Below are 13,530 nucleotides of genomic sequence, written 5' to 3' on the forward strand. Positions count from 1 at the left end.
TGGCCCATTGTGAATGCATATGTATCGCTGTTTAGGCTCAGGTGCAACTTAAGTTATTGTTTCTAATTTCCAAATTTGCACAGTAGTGATCGGCTAGCCCTCATTTCACTCGCAAAGCAAACACACACACCCCTCTGAGAATTTTTTGAATTGTTTTTTGTCTGAACAAAGATTTTAAACAGATACTTGAATATGAACATATACGAAAATGTATTGCCTCCTTGAAGTTTGGGAAGGAAGGGCAGGGAGGACTGAGCAGGTACAAAAGCAACTGTCTTTGCAAGAGGGAAGGTGTAAAAAAAGCAAAGCTCATTCTGCAACGAAAGCCACCCACCCACCCCTGTTCACAAGTACATCTGCCTTCACAATTATGCATCTGTGCTGCCAAATAGCTTCCAGATACCAGTGGAGTCCCTAGCATAGCTAAATGCCAAAAGGCTGCTGCTTCCATTTTATAATGAACTACATGATTTGTACTGTTCTTGCAAATGAATATAGAGGGCTAGAAGGCGATTATACTGACTCTGGAAAGCAAGCATTTATTTTTCTTCACTTTCCTCAGAAATTTCAAATCATCTGTATGCAGGGACAATTTGATGTCAGTTGGTGTCTGGTCACTTCCTGGCGACCTTTTTATTCACCCTGATTTGCTTGCACAAAAATTTGCAGAGAGGCTTTGCAGGATCATATCAATATATTGTTACCCAGTGCATTTTCTCATCACTTCCCTTACTGCAAGAAGACTGGGTGGAAGTTCAGGGTTTGGAAGCAGGATTGGTGCACATGGACCACACATCCACATTAATTGCCCAAACTGAACTTGTCAGTATGTGACTGGATCCCACCTGCAAAGGAGCAAACCATTTGCGCAAGCTCCACACCTGAACCAGGAAATGCTAGTCAAGCCCCATTGATCTCCATAGGACTTGTGTTAATCATATCCTGTTTATATTAAAGGAATTTAAACATGGTATCACTTCTATCCTTTGCACATTTTGTTTGAATTCAGTGGGACATACTTCTGACTAAATATGCATTGTGTTGCTCTGTTGCTGTCTTTGGATTGGGCCCCTAGTATAAAGGTCAAGGGACATGGGTGGCACTGTGGGTTAAACTACAGAGCCTAGGACTTGCCGATCAGAAGGTCGGTGGTTCAAATCCCCGCGATGGGGTGAGCTCCCATTGCTCTGTCCCTGCTCCTGCCAACCTAGCAGTTCGAAAGCACGTCAAAGTGCAAGTAGATAAATAGGTACCACTCTGGCAGGAAGGTAAACAGCGTTTCCGTACGCTGCACAGGTTCGCCAGAAGCGGCTTAATCATGCTGGCCACATGACCCAGAAGCTGTATGTCGGCTCCCTCGGCCAATAAAGCGAGATGAGCGTCGCAACCCCAGAGTCAGTCACGACTGGACCTAATGGTCAGGGGTCCCTTTACCTTTACCTATAAAGGTCAAATGTAGCTCACTTCAAATTGCTAATGGTGCAGTATGAAGGAAAGAGTTCAGCTAAGTGCAGAGTGGGCTGGTAAGACATCAAACTACAGAGACTCACGTAAAAGAATTTCTAGGAATGTAGAGTTTTAGCAGCATGTAATACTTCGCCTCCAATACAGAGTAGGGTGGGTCTTGCCAAGCTTCGCCAAACCTGAGGAATGTCCACCCATTGAGGGCAAATGAGAACATTCAGGGAGTTCATTTGAGGAAACTGTTTGTTCTGCTGCAGTGATCTTTTCAGCCTGGCTTGGAAATAGGTACTTCATCTGAGCTCTTACCAAATGTGCGGCCTCAAATCAATCAGGCGTGCGTGAGATGTTGGAACATGATGCCTGTCTCACTCGCTTGCTGTGGTTTTTATTTCCCTTGCTGCCTACCAATTTGTTCTGGAAAGCAATGGGCACAACTCTCCTAATTTCTAATAACTTCTCACCACCTCCTGTAGCAATTATTCTCCCTGCTGAAGTAGAGCAAACCCACCCACACTGCATGCTTTCAACAAAGAATGGAAACTTCCCCAGAGACAATTGCAAATGATGCTCCAGGCATCCCACTGCCTGGAACAATGTGGGCTGTGTGTTGCAGGAGCAGGGGCAGACTTTGGTAATATGGTGCCCTGACTGAGGACAAAATTGGGCACATGCCCCTAAATATTTCTTATTTTCACAATAATACCTTTTGGTATAGTTGCTTTTTAAATGGATCTTCTCAGTAGGTACCTATATAAATATATGTTGTTGTTGTTGTTGTTGTTGTTGTTGTTGTTGTTGTTATATATCTTGGCTTAGCATCCTGTGCAGGAGAGCCAGCTGCACCACCCTAAATCCGGTGCTGCTACTGGGTAAGACTGATGAGGTAACTATTTGAAATAGAGCGATGGAAAGAGATTTCATCAAAAAACGACACACATTATCAGCTTAGAGCTCCTAATTTTTGCTAGTAAGAGCAGTGATTTGGTGTGGGGGAAATTAATTTTGTTTTGTTAACTGATATTGATTCTGTCATATTGAAGAGTTAGAAATGTGTGGAAATATTAATAAAACTATATCTGTTCTGATGACACAAGATTAGACTGTGATGAATGTGTCTTCTCGGCTCAGCTGATTATATAAACAAGCAACTCTTTTTCTGTATGCGTGCCTTATTTTGTTTTTCTGCATTGTTGTTTTTTATTTTTAGTATGGCTAGAGGCCTCAACAGCTGGAGGTGGCCCAGGCCTCCCTGGACCTCTAATTTGCATATGTAAGATAACCACTGCAGAACAAATGCTACAGATAAACTGCTTCTCAATGGAAGTAGTTCACATGTCAGCTATAGGGAAACACAGTTAGACATTGTCTCTCTGAACTTGTACAGAGAAGGGGGTTGGGGATAGTGCCTGCTGATCCCGTTAGTGATGCATGTTCATTGTAATGTCTGAAAGAACCTGAATGCCTGTGAGTAACCTGGGACCCTTGTAATATGCAGAGTCCCTATTGTGCAGACAGAGCCTACATGAGCACACTTGGTAAGCATATAGGCTCTTTCAGACATTGTGTAGAAATTGTACCAGGTTAGGGAACAGCAATCACGAAATTAAAAGACGCCTGCTTCTTGGGAGAAAACCTAGACAGCATCTTTAAAAGCAGAGACATCACCTTGCCAACAAAGGTCTGTAGAGTTAAAGCTATGGTTTTCCCAGTAGTGATGTATGGAAGTGAGAGCTGGACCATAAAGAAGGCTGATCGCCAAAGAATTGATGCTTTTGAATTATGGTGCTGGAAGAGACTCTTGAGAGTCCCATGCACAACAAGAAGATCAAACCTATCCATTCTGAAGGAAATCAGCCCTGAGTGCTCAGATCCTGAAGCTGAGGCTCCAATACTTTGGCCACCTGATGAGAAGAGAAGACTCCCTGGAAAAGACCCTGATGTTGGGAAAGATTGAGGGCACAAGGAGAAGGGGACAACAGGGGATGAGATGGTTGGACAGTGTTCTTGAAGCTACCAGCATGAGTTTGACCAAACTGTGAGAGGCAGTGGAAGACAGGAGTGCCTGGCGTGCTCTGGTCCATGGGGTCTTGAAGAGATGGACACGACTAAATGACTAAACACCAACAGGGGACAATCCTACCCCTCAGAGTTCAGAGTATGATTGAGCAGGGCTTAAATGAGATAAGTCATTTAGTGACATTGAGTGGCATGTAGAGTCAAGTGTGAATCAGACTGGGTTTTTTGTTTTTGTTTCTAAATAAAATAGAATCTGAATTCTAAATGCAGTTCCCACTGGGTTGCTACTGGTCATTTTATATTGCTTGGCAGAATAAGAAAACCAGAACTTCCAGATCTGAAAGTACAGAATATCTGAATAATCCAGTCCCATTGTATTTCTTTGTATGACTTTTTCAGAATTGGGAAGAGAACATAAGCAAGTTATTTAGATTGTAAATTGCTCAGAGGTGGAGAGAATGTCTCCTATTCTATAACTTCTACACATAATCCTTAGTATGCTTAACAGAAATGACAATAACTATGTCTTCAATTACAGGTCTCCTACCTTTTTTGGAAATTATATCCATGAGTTCATAGTGAAACAAATATGCAGTGAAATGCATGAATGAAAGGGACACAGCAAAACAATGGGAAATTTAAGGACTGAACATTCTAATTTTATTCTGCTGAAATTTTGTTCAGCATATATTTCCTTTTGATTCAAATGCAAAGTGATAACCTAATTTAAGAGGCAGTATGTGCCATAGTGATTTAATCAAATTAGTAGTTGAAGTCTGTCATTCTCCAAAGTCTGCAGTTACATAGTTTACCCATGTCAGCAGATATTCAAATTATGTAAAATGTATGTTAATCTTCAGAATATTACATAGTTGCCACATTTTGGCTTACGCCTTAAATTTTCTGGTTGTTCCAGTCTAACATAAGAGATGGGATCCTCCCTCTTAATTTAGGACCATGATTGGTGTGTTCTCTCTCTCTCTCTCTCTCTCTCTCTGTATACCCCCCCCCCACACACACACACTTAACATTTTAAGGAGAAAATGGAAAGGGGTGAGTCAGGGTTGCTTCCCTTTCTGACCACACTCACACGCCCAGCGGACTACCTGGCAAGTCCTACAAGGCACCTGGGACTGGTGAGGCAGGAGGTGCCCTCAGGAGACCAGTTTTGGCAGCCACCTGTTATTCTATAGCCTAGGGCTATGTTGTCTCTTAATCCACTTGTGAAAAAGTCCTTACAGACCTGAGGCCTTCTGCAGTGATGTGGACTTTCAGGTTTCATCATAGCAACCCCTAGAGCAGGGGTTTCCAGTGGGAGCCAGTACACCCACCGGTATCTCCTAAGCCACCCTTGAAAGGTCTCAGGAAATATGCCCTCAGAAATCCACAATACTCAAGAGACTATTCAATCTTCCTGCTCTGTTCCTGTTTGTACTGGCTCAGCCATTTCTACATCGAACACCCCCCTCAAATCTTCCCATTGTGTCACTAGATGCCAGAATTGGGCATCCTCCTTTTAATCCATTCTGAACAGGGGAGAGGTGCAATGAGCTTTTTTCTGTGAGCAAGTGCTGATGGAGGTGCCTTTCCCCCCATTGATTGGGGGGGACATGCCTATACCATTTTGTAGTCCTCTATCCCCCCCCCCGGTGCTCTTTTAGAGGTGGCAGCTATTTTCTGTTATGCAATGTTTGTGACTGGGGCCCAGAGCACTTTCCTCAAAATTCCATATGCGTCTACTGACCCCAAAGGGTTGGCAACCCCTTCAGTGATCCAATTTAGCATGTTTATATTACTCGTATTTATTTTAAAAAGCCCAACATCTTGAAGCTGCTAAGCTTGCCTAATACTGCATTTGCAATTAGCTTACATTCATTGTTACTAACAGACTTATGAAACAGAAGATTTTCAACTGAAAGTTTTCTGCCCCACATCACTGACTAGACCTGAAATGTATCTCTTGGGAGGAAGGTTTTGAACTTGTCTAAAATCCAAAACATCATGTTCAACAGTGGAATGGACTCCCTCAGGAGGTTGTGGACTCTCCTTCACTGGAGGTTTTAAAGCAGAAGTTGGATGGTCCTATGCTTAGATTCCTTGCCCTGGACTCCTGGCTTGCAATCCTGCCAATCCTTCCTTCACCCTGAAATAGCGTTCTCACGACCCTTTTCCAGACTAGCCTGCCCTATTATGGCACTTTATCAGTACAACCCAATTAAATACCCACACTCACAGAGGCCCCCAAAGCAGTCTGTGCACTTTGGGGGGGGAACGTTTTTAAAGAACTGAAATAAATGAATAAGAGCTGGCTATGACAGGCTGTTTGGTTTTTTGTCTTTTTTACAGAATGCAGTGCAGATCTGGCTATTGTGCGGTAAAACAGCATGCAGCATACGTAGAGGAGAGCCTTTGGCAATAAGTAATCAGAGGGAAAGGGCACTCCAGCAGTGATCCTTGGTGTGGCGGAAAAGGTAAATACACAAGAGCACCTTTCTTTACAACACCCCTCTTTTGAGCTTCCTGTGAAGTCTTTTTAATTTTTAAAATTTCAGTAGAGATGTTAAGGAAGCTTATCTTATGATTACATTTAACTTAGAGCCTCTCCAGGCCTCCTTTTAACTGTTCTTTTGTGATCCTTTGTGATAATGGTGGCATTGGGGTGGTTATACACAATCCTGCTTTTAATATTGTTTGGACCTTCAAAAGTTTTGGGTTGCACATACTGCTTCGTTTCTTGTAGTGCATGTGCCATAGCTTCCTGCTGAAATCCTGTGACTCTGGGGGGTGGACCATAGGCGCCGACTCCATGGGGCCTGAGGGGGCTCGAGCCCCCTCAAAAAAATTTTGGGGGGGGCTCAGCCCCCCCCATAATCTCGGGCGCCCTTCCAGCAGAGCGCCGCCGCCGTCCCCCGCCTCCTCCCCACCTGCTCCCTCGCCAGCCAGCCAGCCAGCCGCGCGCCCTAGTCGGAGAGCCCCGGCCGTCCCCCGCGAGATTAGGGAATCCCCGGGGGCGGGGGCTCCTGCCTCGCTGCTTCGCAGCACCACCGCCACTGCCAAGGCACTGCCAGGGGGAATTTCCTTCCTCCCGGCGGTTTCAGCGGTTTAGGGCCGGAGCGGAGGGGGCTCGCCCTCTCTTCTCCGGCTAGCCCCACGTTTCCCGCATATCAGCTGTTCCGGAGCTGATTAATAGGCGCAGCATGCTCTCCCCTATTCGCTCACGAGGAGGCGGCGCCACTTTATTTGCATATTCATGAGCTTATTTATTATTCATGAGCTTTCCCGGGGCCCCCCCCCCAATATTTTTTATAAGTCCGCGTCCCTGGGGTGGACCCACTTTTGTTGTACTATACTGTAAGAGTGCCCACCTAGATGGCCATAATGGGGTAGCATTATTGAAGCATTGCAAAACAACCAAAAGTGAAATGGTGTATGGATGTTCTGCAATTCCACTTCTAATGCACTATTGTTGTGTCAATGACATATTGCAGAACACCCTCCTCCAGACATTAGTCTGGAGGGGACCTGATTTTTGGGCTGTATTTCTATCGTATGCCACTTTGAAACTGTGGTATTAACCAGTATTCAGCTTATTTCAACAAATGCCGAAATGCTGTGGTATTATAGAATAGGGATGACATCACAAAAACTCACATATGAAATATGAAAATAGCAAAGAGAAAGCCATTTAGAATTTAGAAGAGAAAGCCATATCAGAATGCGATAAAACGTATCATTCAAATTTAAAGGTCCTGGAAGGGTACAAAGGTCTGCACCTGGCATTGCAAAGACTATAACAAAGGCCCCAGGTGAACCTCTTGAAGGGAGGGGGCATAATCCATAGCTGGGTTGCATGCACAGTTGCTTTTGGTTTAGCCTTTGACAGGGGAGCCAAACTGTTTGGTTTCCTGGCTTTGTATGATGTGGCTGTGTAGCAGCTTTAAGCAGCATAGATTTGGAGCCCCACGGCAGTGAGGCTTAGGCGGCTAGTGCTATGCAGCAGCAGCACTGCTGCTACACCAGCCTCTGAGAGTAATCTATTATTTATTGCCCCTATTGCAAAACTGGTTCATTAAGCCAGGATAAGAAAATGGGGTAACTGCCGTCTTTGATTACAGCTCCTGCTGCTGAGTTCTTATTAGGCGGAAAGTCCAGGGAATATTGAACCCTTTGGCCTTTAACCGGAAATCTGGCTTAGAGGCTGCTAACCCCATGTTACTGGGGAAGGCAAAGTTGGACTCCTCTTCTACCCACCCACCCAGGTTTGTGGGAGCATTGGGCAAATGCCAGGTCATCTGATAGAGAAATAAAGGCTGATCCATTGGGATGCTTCCTTTCGTGACAGATGGTTCATGCTAAAATTCACTGCCCTGCACAATTATTAAAGGTGCTGGGGCCCTATCATTTTTCATCTGACCAGCCTAACATTCATTTTAGTGGCTGCCCTGTTCTGGCCCCAAGGAGAAGCACTCTGTGCATGGCAGCAAGGAGAATTAGCAATTTGCCTCTGTGGGGGCTGGTGGTGAACTGAGGCCTACTGAGCACCTGCCTCCAGCCCAGCTGTTAGGCTCCACCCCCTTTCCACATTTCTCCTTCGCTCCATGATTTCCCATTTGATGCACTCCCTATGGTGTTGGAATGGGAAGGGTGCTTTTGAGGGTGTCTGCCCTAGTTCTACGGATCTTGGGATCTGGTCCAGTGTGCCCCTGGTCACCAGTATCAGGCTCAGAACCCAAAGCTGCTCCATAAGATAGGGTACTAATGCCTAGATAGTCACGCTAGCCCCTTAATTGTTCTATGTAGCTATTTCAGTTTCTGGTGTGGGTAGTGAAAACAAAATAACAATGCTATGCATTATATTTCCAGAAAAGAACTGTTATTGATTTTTCCCCCCTTAAAAAATAAAGCATGCTTGTTGTTTGCTGCCTCCAGAAACAATATTTTCTTAATGGCATTTTTGAAACTGAAGGAGTTGAGGGACTGATTTGTGTCAGAATAAGCTTCATAATTCTGCCTTTTAAAACAATTGCAATATTTTCTCCATGTTTTCTGCTTGCTATGGACTGAGCTACAAAACTATGAGTAATCCAAGAAAGACCAAGAGATGATCCTGAAGAATAGGGTGCCAGTAGAAGAATAAGCAACCTTGAAAAGGTGCAGCAAGAATGGACCAGTGCAGGTTCATCTCACAAATTTGTTCATGGAATCATAGAGTTGAGGGTTGTCAAGTCTAACCCTCTACAGTACAGGAATCTCAACTTAAACATCCATGACAGATTGCCATTCAATCTCTGCTTAAAAGTGAAACAGACGAACTTTGTGAATGTGTGCGTTGCTTGAATGGTAACCTCTGGGAGGTGGCTTGTCACATCTGACTGCAAGAGAAGATGTCAAATTAGAACTGTGTGAACACACAGGGAGAACAGGGAGCACCAGCCCATTCTATTTCCTATTCCACCTGTATTATGTAACATCCAGAATTATCCTTAGCCTGCATCCCTTTGCATCATTCCAGATCATATGTAGGTCTGTGTGTTATCCACATGTGGGGAATTGCACCTTGAAAGCTCAAATTTTTGGTGCTGAGAAGATCTATGTTATGATTATGAATACTTGATAACTTTTTATGAGGGGGGACAGGTCCCCTTACATTTCTGAAAAGGTGGCTGATTTTTCTTCAGAGCAGCAGTTTATAACTTTGTGGGGACGCCAAGTTAAATTCTTCAGCACAGCAAATTTTCATTTGTCACAATGCCAAGTTTTAATAATTATTTTAACTGTGTAATGTATTTTATTCTTTGTTGTTTTCTAATGGCTAATGGCTTCAGCTTCATTAAGTAAATAAAAGATAACAATAACATATTATGATTACAGTGGCCAGATGGAAAAGAGAACAGGATCCCGCACCTTTAATAGTTGTGCCAGATGCTGAAATTCCCACTTCTAAGGGTGCAGCCCTGATTTGTTAGTTAGTTAATTTTTTAAAAAAGTTTTTTAAAAATAAAAAACATGTTTCTAGTCCTTCTGACTGCAAAAATAGCTCCTTTCCTCCAGCCACTGGCACTTGCTTAACATTGCTAGCCGAAGCAGACATGTACAAATGCCTGTAAAATAATCTGGCATTTGTATACAAACTTGGGCAATATATGCAGAGCATAGAAATAGAGTTTATATTCAATTTTTGCTTTGCAAAGTAAGCCCATCTCTGAGAATCACTCATTCATTCACTTTTCCCTCCTCCTAGCCCAAACACTTGCTCTTTCCTTTGAGCTGTGAACTGAGCCCAAGAGACCTGTTTCTCTTAATTGCTCCGTCTCGCTTTCTTTCCAAGCCAGGAATAGAAGCCTGATACCTTGGATCCCACTCCCTCTGCTTTAATCACTTGCTGCCACATGACACTAAGAAGAAATAATTAAGGGCAGTGCAGAGTAAAAGTAAGATGGCTAGTCTTAGCTGTCGCAAGTAGCAGGACCTCTTCTCACTAAAGGGCAGCATTCTTAACTTGTGGTTGTCTCTCCGCTATTTCCTTCTGAGGTTGGATTGATGGCAAGCTGAAATCTTGCATGTCTGAAGTGGAACAGTCATAGGCTTTTCGTGACTCTGGGGATCCTGGGAGCTCTGTGTGGACTGGAGCGTGGCAAGGATGTAGAGATAATGAAAGCGCTAATTAAAAATAGGAAAGGGAAAGAAAGAAGTAGCCAGCCTACACCAACCCACAGTGTCTGTATGGGAACTTTTTATTGTAGTGTCAGTACCATGTCTGTGCTTCTCAGTGTTGACTCATTACCTGGGAAGAATATCCAAGTGATTTGGTTTGAGGATGTGTGTAGATTTAGGCAAGATTGGGTCAATAAATGTACTGCCGAGATCACCTTGTTTGATGTTGGAGAAGTCAACATTTTAAGAAGTCATTTCATTTTTCAAAACATTATTTAGTCTCTCTGCTTGAGCCTGAAAGTAAACAAATAAAATAAAATCCTACAATATGGAAAGACTGAGGGATGGAAATTTCAAATCACATCTCCATGTGTAGCGGAGGAGTGGTGCTGTGGCTTTATAAAAATCACCCCTCAATCCTCTCTTGATGGATGCTGCTGTAGTTCTGTGAACCTCTGTGGTGATAACACTGATTGACACTGGCTGAAGGCGTGTGATGCTTTGAAAAGCAGGAGTGTACCATGCAAAATGCTGACACAACCAACTTCTTTACAGTTCAACAAGAACCCCTCTAGGAAAGCAGACAATATGGGTATTGAACAAGCCATGGGCACTGGGGTGTGACTTGACAAGCTGGCACATAGTAGCACGTTATCCGGCCAAGGGAAACACAAGATGCTTTTTATCACATCCAGTAAAAGAATTGATTCCTGGTGTAGATTCATTTAATGAGGTTAAAAAAAAGTGACTGTCGTTTTAGTGTCTTCTGTCTGAACTGCTCCGCTCTTGTCACGGTTGGAATGAAAGGCCTTAGACTGAGATAGCATCCACCCTGCACTATCTGTCGGTTTCTCTCTTTTTATGCAGAGGTGAATATACCAAAATGAAAGCAGCCCCCTCTGCTCTGCTATATAGTGCTGCTTCCATTACTGGGCGTTTCTAGGTCTTCAATGAAACCCAGGTGAAGCTCCTTCCTTTGCTTCTTATATGCACATCCTCATTGCAGATTAATGACTCTCATCTTCAAGGGCCTTGGGCATGCCTATACACCATCCCCGACTCAACACTTGCAAAGACACCAACCTTGATCACTCCCTTCTTAAAACAGCAAAAAGCCTAGAGTCTTCCTGCTGGGCAATTTACTGCACAAGGAAGGAACGCCCATAAAACATCTGCAGACTGACTTGTTGCTGGTAAATCTCTTGAGCCGAAGAGAATAGGCTTAGATTCCCAGGTGGAGAGAAGTTGACACAAGTGATGAATCTGATTACAAGTGAAGAATGAAGGCCAGGGGATCTCTAAGGCGGGCGAAAGGTGTGTGTGCTTCTCATGCTTCAGTAAGAGCTGGTTCATACTTCTTGCATTTGTTATACATTCCGCAGAAGTGGGCTGTTGCTCATGGAAGATTATGCTGCAACATATTTCTTAGTCTTTAAGGTGTTGCTAGATTCTTGTTTATTTTGGGGGTGGATGTGACAGTCAACATGAGACTCAAAAGTTTTACCTTTCATGGATCCTTTCATGATCCTTCTTTCTTCCTACCCTCCTTTACTTGTGTGATTCTGAAATTTCCAATATATACCACTTACTTTCCCTGCCTTCTTGGTTATCTTGTACTGAATGTTGTTTGTATGCACTGCACGGGGCAAAGGCTCAGAAGGCTGTGTTATGAAGTACCCCTAATATCCATCTTTTGCCACAGTAGCCTGTGCCTGATCAGGAAAGCTTTGTTTTGGTCTAGAGAGACAGTAAAAGAAGGTGACTCGAGGTGACCTTCATTCTGAGCATTTATTCTGATTTGTTTGCAGGCAGGTTAGATGACATTGGTGATACTTAATGAACATTCACTTGTGAGGAGGTATACAGTGTTGAATCAAAGCAACTGTTGTCCCACACTTTCCAGTGCATTTTCGTGTCACTTGTTGCGAAAAGTCTGGTATTTGGCAGAAGTAGGTTTATTGCGCAAGAGTTTTTTCCAAAAGCGCCTGCAGCTAGACTGCCACCACTCTCCTAAGTGCCTTACCTATTAAATGAGTATTAGTGACTTTTCAATAGCTGTTACTCTGGGGAGGGTAACACTTCTTTAAGAGTGACTACACTCAAAGTCTCTGGCAAACTTGTCACAGCAGACCTCTTAGAGTCCCAGCACTCTGTTCCTGTGGACAGGCGTCAGCATTCCCTTCACCACATGGAAAAACTCTGCTGGTTGGCTGTTTGTAGATGTGATGAAGGCAGCAAAGTAAGCAAAGTTAATAACTAATAAATGTGCAAATGCCCTTTTGATATGATCAAATGACTTGAGATTTATCTTTGTTGCCCTTGACTACATTACCTCTTGAAGTGCCAAATTCTGGAGCATGTTCAGGTTCAAGGTCAAAAGTTCCTAAAATAAGTGCCAGGCTTGCAGGCTTGCATGCATACTGTATGCTTCATAACATTTGGGTTCTTCTCTGTGCTGCTTGGCTTGTGGCGAAGTATGTCACTTCCACTTACATGAAAGTAAGGGGAGGATTAGCACTGGGAGATCTCAGATGCATCCAGAAGGCAACCCACTCTTCTACATATGTACTGAAATGCATGACCAGGCAAATGGGATGCTGCAAGTACATTCAGTCCATGTAGCTGTGGCTGGGTGATAGTGGGAGTTGTTTTGATCCAACATCATCTGGGGCAGCAGGTTCCCCACCCTTGATATAGATAGGGTGGAAATAGTCCCATTTCTAACCATGCTGAAATAGGGCAGAAGACAAATTCTGTCATTTTGGTCAGCCTAGCAAAAAGCTACTGCAAAAGTTTTTCTTTCATGTAACCAGTGCTTTTTTTCTGGGGGGACGCATACGCCCTAAACATTTTGTGAATCTTTGCACTTTTGTCCATTTACTGTATTTATTTTCCCCAATTTGAGCTATAAAATGGTGATTTTCTTGAGTCAAAATGAGAGTACCCCAAGCATTTTTTTTGGGGGGGAAGCACGGCATGTAACTCACATTGTTTTTGATCTCAGGCTTTAGCAGTTTTCTGTAGGAGACATATTGATGAGCAGGATGCCAATTGACTTCTTGCAGACAAGAATGTGACCACCTGGCAGGGAAGCCATGTTTCTTTTTTGTCAGTGAAATGTCAAGACCCTGACTGAGCGGCAGAGTCCTGTGGAGAGAGATGAGCAGGTAAGGCAGGGAGATTGCTCTGTCCTCTCTGCTCTCAGGTACTGAGTAATGGGCTCAGCAGTCACTTAGAGCAGTATAGAGAAAGGCTTCTTACAGCTAACAAGTGATGTAACCCTTGCCCTTTCAATTGCATAGCAAGATCTTGGGAAGGATTGTTTTCTGCTCAGGTGGAGAAACCAAAAATAGGGTCATCTCCATGTTTTTGCCTCAAATAGTGGCAACCACCATG

At 43.7% G+C, this 13,530-nt stretch overlaps 1 protein-coding gene across 2 annotated transcripts in view; it reads left to right on the plus strand.

The window, feature by feature from the left end:
- Nucleotides 1-13,530, plus strand: part of CDK18 (cyclin dependent kinase 18) — a 95,498-nt gene that overhangs the window by 19,632 nt on the left and 62,336 nt on the right. For both annotated transcript variants that reach the window (XM_082228363.1, XM_082228364.1), the window contains exon 2: nt 5,827-5,951. The gene's annotated coding sequence lies outside the window, so the exon portion shown is untranslated. The remainder of the gene's footprint in view (nt 1-5,826; nt 5,952-13,530) is intronic.

Source organism: Podarcis vaucheri, assembly GCF_965113315.1.
Source record: "Podarcis vaucheri genome assembly, chromosome: 6".
NCBI lineage: Eukaryota > Metazoa > Chordata > Lepidosauria > Squamata > Lacertidae > Podarcis > Podarcis vaucheri.